Genomic DNA, 6,145 nt, shown 5'->3' with positions numbered 1-6,145 from the left:
ATTCTTTGTATGTTCTTCATGTGTTTGATGAGATATTTTCTTAGGGCATGGCACACAGCAATGAGCATCACTTATGTACACCGAGAGACACTGAAGGTTTATCGTCATAGCTCCAAGGCATCCTAGATGAAGTTAAAACAGAACACATAGACATTGCATGACCTTTCATCTCAGCTTTGGGGCTTTCCCCTTCCTCCTAGCTGTCAGAAGCCAAAGCTACATCGACACGCCTTCCCTTTAATGGGAAAATACTTTAGTAAACAAATCATAATTGGGCAGGAAACTCTAGGACCCAGACTGTACTTGAGGGCATCTGACTAAAACCTCTCTGCTGCCAGCTTGTCCCCACTTGTCTTGTGCAGTTTGATTTCTTAGATACAGTCTTTGTGAGTCTCACAGGATCCAGCTACTATTTCAGACACTGCTTATACAACAGGGAGACAGCAGACAAAAATTATTGCTTAGTTTTCACATTTTAGTTGAGGGAGATGGACAATAAAAAAAAAGAAGTAGAGCATATAGATGGTCCAGAAGGAATAACTGTCACTATAATATTGTAATATATGAAAATTGTCAGACAGGATGATGCCCTTTATTGGACTTCACTTCCCCAAACCAAGAGTAGCTTTATGTTTGCTCAAAGTAAAATTGGGTTCAGTATAAGAAAAGAATGTATGGGGAATAGATTATGCCTTTTCTTTTTAACTGTGGATATTTATATTTTGTGAATAATTGTATAACCATCTGGGTTTCCTTTTTTACTTTGGCTGCTAGGAAACTCAAGTCTAATTTTGCAGTCACAATAATTGGTTCAACTTATAAGTATTGTTTTAGATTGCATTTCCACTGATCTTATTTACAATTTTATCTTGAAATTCCTCTTGCTTTATTTGGATTTTGATATACTTATTTCAAGAGCTGCCTCCTTGGTCAGTTAGCACAACTATCCCAGTAGGACAGATACATGATTTTTGTACATTCACAGAACAAACCACATGATTCTATCGTCTTACTTCTTAAACCTTTAGGGAGAAAGATGGAAAGTTAAGCTGGGGATGTAGCTCAGGTGACAAGGTGCTTTTATGAAGCCCTGGGTTCAAGTTACAGCACTATATAAACTGGGTTGTGGTAACACAAGCCTGTAATCCCAGCCCTGAGGAGGTAGGGGCAGGAGGACCAGAACTTCAAGGATATCCTTATCTACAGAGTAATTCAAGAGCAGCCTGGGCTAACTGAATTTTAAAGTAGCATTGTGAGACTTCAAGGTTTCGCAATGGATCTCGCAAGCAGAGGTCTCTAGCTGATGTGGGAGTGTCATATATCAATCTGTTGATTTCATTGGCTAAGTAATAAATAAACTGCTTGGGCTCATAGCTTAGAACATAGGTGGATGGAGTAAACAGAACAGAATACTGGGAGGAAGAGGAAGTGAGCTCAGAGACTCCACAGCTCACCTCTCAGGAGCAGACGCCTGAGAGAGACACCATGACCCGCTCCTGGGCAGACACACGCCATGAAGCTCCGACCCAGGATGGACTAAGCTAGAATCTTCCCGGTAAGACTGGTTCTCACAGATTATTAGAGATTGGTTGATCGGGATATCAGAATTAGCCAGTAAGGGCTAGAGCTAAAGGGCCAAGCAATATTTAAATGAATACAGTTTGTGTGTTGTTATTTCGGGGCATAAGCTAGCCAGGCGGCTGTGGTGCCAGGGACGCAGCCCCGCCACTCTTAGTACTACATCTAGCTGACTCTTAGATTTGTCTGGCTTTCCACTTGCTGTGGTAAAATGCAGGTGAAGGATTTCTCTATTCTCTAATTACAATGCAATCTGAAGTTATTCATCATTCAGTCACAGAATCATTCTCTCTTTTAAGTTTTTATCTACTCCACCGATATCCTGAGAGTTATCACGGATTTTTTCTATAAGGGAAAGAAATTAAGGTGATTGACAGGGTCCTCTAAATACTCACCAAAATTGTGGAGAAGAAGAAATCTGGGTACAGAATCTACACATCATAATGAACACATATGTTTATGAGGACTAGGGAGGGCATTTGAAATGCTCCTAAATGATTGCAACCTACCTCTTTATTAAGAAGCAATTATGTGGCTCTGATTCAAAGATGTGATTTCTCAAAGAAAAATGACACCTGAGTTAAATGAAAAGACCCAGCACAGAGCTCTTTGTCCAGTAGCAGCTCAGTAGCTGATCAGCTTACCAAAGAGCCCACAGGAATAGATTAATGACTTGGCAATGGGGTAAAGTCAAAGGTGTCCCTAACTACTCCAATATGAACTGGAGCACTGCTCTTTCCAGGACTCTGCAACAACCACAGAAAATGCAAGTGAATCTGAGTCGGGTCATGCAAGTGGCTTAGCATCCTCATGGCCCTTTCCTGCCTCTTAACTCTAAAGCCCCATTTCTCCACTCAGCTCATCATCCAGTTACATCCTTTCCTCTGTGTCATGCTTTCCAGTGCCTATTCAGAATGGTACAATTCTTCCCTGCGTCTTCTCTTCTTCCCTCCGGTATCTAATGCTCTGTGTGGAGGCACTGAGGGACTGTGAGAGAGTGATTTCCTCTCTGCAAGAACATGCTACCCTGTAAAGGTGAGAGAAGGGGACAAGGAGAATGGCATGTGACAAGGATTAAATGCCAAAAATCTGCAGGCATGAGTGTGACACACACACCCTGCTGTGAAAACACAGATGCAGAAGCAATTAATTTCTGTCATTTGCTAGCGAGGGTAGGTGACAAATATCTTCACTCTGCTATTCTTCCATCTGTTTCTCTCACTTCTAATGGGGACAATTTGGGATCTTGGTTGTCAGGCTTTGCTACCGAAATGTGGGAGTGAAATTCATTCTGATGTCAACACGGTAGATACTGTATTTAACTTAAAATAATGAAGGAGCCATTTAGAGATTGATTTTCAGTCGAGAAGAACTGTCCTAGGTGGCAGCCATCACTTGTGGATGCGGGGCTCCCAACCCCAGTGGGCTGCTGACTTGTATTTCCCACGTTTCCCACTCTCCTGCTTTCCAGCCTCTTCCCAGAATTCCTCAGTATTCTGCTTCTACATCCCTAGCAGTGCCTGGACTGGGCTGTCCCAGCTAATACAGGCTGGTCTATGTATCACGCTAGCCTATTACCTATCTGTTATTAATTTAATAACACTCTTCTAAAATGCCATGTTTCTATGGACCTCATATCTCTGTGACAAGAGATGGTCTCTAAGTCATTTACTTCTCAGTTAAAATTGTTTCTTTATATCATTATTTTCTAAGCATATGCAGTGGTGGGTAAGGGAATTTATGCATTCAACCTCCATCTACTCAGAGAACTATTATATGTTAAGTTGCTTCAAAAATAAGAATAAGAGGATGCTGACTCATATGCCAGTGGGGCATCCAACTGGAAGAAATCCGATTGCAGTTCTAGTGAGCTGACAGTTTTGTAGAAAAACCTTCACATGGCTTGGGGCATTGGGTGAAACCTTCAGAGAAGACCAGAAACTTGGAATAAACCTTTAAGCCTAAGTTGGAGTTGGCTTGGGTGAGAGAAGGAGGGAAAAATAGAAAATGAATACAAAGAAAACATGGGGAAGACTGAGGAAAAGACCTCAAGAATCCCAGGAAGGCAGCAGACATTTCTGGGAGAGAGGCCAAGTGGACCATTATTGGGGAGAATGTGTCAGAAGAGAGAAAGGGTCATGTAAGCACCCTAAGACTTCCTGAAAACTACCTGAATTTTTGCCATTGACTTTGTTTTGAGTACTGGGGATTGAGCCTAGGCCCTCATACACAACGGATAAGTGTCCACACTTGAGCAATGACCCCTCCCCCGCCCTGCTGAAAAGCACATCAGAAGAGACAAGAGAAAGAACTTCGGTACCAATTACAGAACATGGAAGTAACTGGAAAAATGAATAATGGAGTTAACATTGTAAGGAACCTCAGCCTTTCTCTTCTTTATGTTTAAGATTTGTTCATTTTTATTTTATACTTATGCGCGTTTTGCATGAGTGTATGACTGTTCACCATCTGTGTGCCTGGTGCCTGTAGAGGTCAGAAGAGGGCATCAGATCCCCTGGGACTGGAGTTACAGGTGGTTGTAATTCACCATATTCGTGCTGGGAATTGAACCAGGTCCTCTGCCAGGAAGGAAAGTGCTCTTAACCACTCTCTACTCGTGGCTCAGGATGGTTCTGAGCCATTTCTCTAGCCATCAGAACTCCTTTTATCAATTCTTTGTCAGACAGAACAAAATGTTGACATATATTGTTGACTTCCTGCTCCCTACACATACACCTTGGGATCCAAATTTTCATTTTTCATGGAAAAATCTAAGGAAGATTATCCTTAAGATTCCTTTGAGTTCTAAAGCCTATAATTATTTTATATTAAAAAAACTGTGCCTTGTCTAGCACTACCTAAATAGACATGGTCTCCTACTATTAGGAGCACAAAAGCATCATCAGACATTGAGATTAAAAATTTGAATGTTGTCAGGCAATTGTGACACATGCCTTTAACCCTAGCACTTGGTAGGGAGAGGCAGACATATTTCTGTGGGTTCAAGGTCACCCTGGTCAATGGAGCAAATTGTAGGACTGCCAAAGCTACACAGAGAAACTCTGTCTCAAAAAAACCTGAATGTTTTATTATTTTAATAAAACTGTTATTTTTTAATTATGAAAGATAACTGTTTTACTCATTACAAAGATAGTCTATGTTTTCTACAGTAAAATTAAAAGGAAAAAATTGTAAAACAATACTTAGACACTTCCATGGATTTTATTTAGTATATAACCTTACCAAGAAGAATACAGTTTTGAATAAGATTATTTTAAAATAGAAATATAAAAGGCATAGTTGTTTGTTTCTTCTACAGCCAGGAGATTTTTACAAATAATTATTAAGAATTTTCATGAACTGAGGCAGATTCCATTCTCCCTCTCACATTAGGAAAGAGCTAATAAAATTAAAAGACAATATAAATAATCTTCTCTGTGACTCCAGAGCAGTGCTTCCTCTAGGCTACTTCAAGGAGTATACTCAAACATACATAAAAACACTTATAGTAACTATTCTTTTCTCACTGCTGTGACAAAATGCCTGAGGAAAAGCAATTGAGGTGAGGAAAGGTTTCTTTCAGCTCATGGTTGAAGGTCCGCTGATCACATTGTATCCATAACTGGGGATGAAAGAGGGTTGAATGTTGCGACTCATGAGGCTGACTTCTTCCGTTTTATTCAGGCCAGAACCACAGTCCACTACTTTGGTGCCCACATTCAGAGTCTTCTCCATCAGCTGATGGGGAACCTCTTGAGAAACAGCTTCACACCTAGGAGGTGTGTATCTCCTAGGTGATTCTAAATCCACTCAACTTGGTGACAAAGACAAACCATTCATGGGATGTACAAGATGCTATGGGATATTGCTCTTGTACCCTGTAAGGATTTGTCACTTGTATTGGTTTATCAAAATGCGGTTTGGCCAGTAGCCAGGAAGAAAATATAGGTGGGGCGAGCAGACTAGGAGAATTCTGGGAAGAGAAATGGTTCAACCTGCAGTCACCAACCAGATGAAGTGGAAGGAAGATGAGAATATCTCACTGAGTAAGGCTCATGAGTTATGATAGGAATTATGGGTTAATTTTAGTTGTTAAGAGCTAGTTAATAATAAGCCAGAGTTAATAGGCCAATCGGTTTATAACTAGTATAAGCTTCTGTGTGTTTTGTTGGGACTGAACTACTGTGGGACCAGGCGGCTCAGAAACTACAACAAGATACTTTGTTTCTGTTAATGGTGATCAAATAATAACGGACCAGATAAACTTATTTGTATCCTAGTCATATAAGATTTCAGAGGCTTGAAGATATCAGTGGAGTTTATTGCAACAATTTTTGCAGTAAAGATCTGAGCCCCCAAATACTCTTACCATTGTAGCAGTATTCAGCAAGTTGTTTTCTAGAAATATTAGCATCCAAGAGAAAAAGTTCTGTGATGAAATGGTTTCACTTTAGAGCACATTTGGGAAGTACTACATTGCAGCAAAGAAACATGTTTAAATCAATTAAATACTTAGTTTCTCAATTTAATGGATTAAAAAAAAGAACTTTTAAAAGGTAGTCCTGTG

The sequence above is a fragment of the Microtus oregoni genome, unplaced genomic scaffold (assembly GCF_018167655.1).
Source record: "Microtus oregoni isolate MIOR12 unplaced genomic scaffold, Mior012 000006F_ref0000085, whole genome shotgun sequence".
In the NCBI taxonomy this organism is placed as follows: Eukaryota; Metazoa; Chordata; class Mammalia; order Rodentia; family Cricetidae; genus Microtus; species Microtus oregoni.
This window is presented reverse-complemented; position numbering follows the sequence as displayed.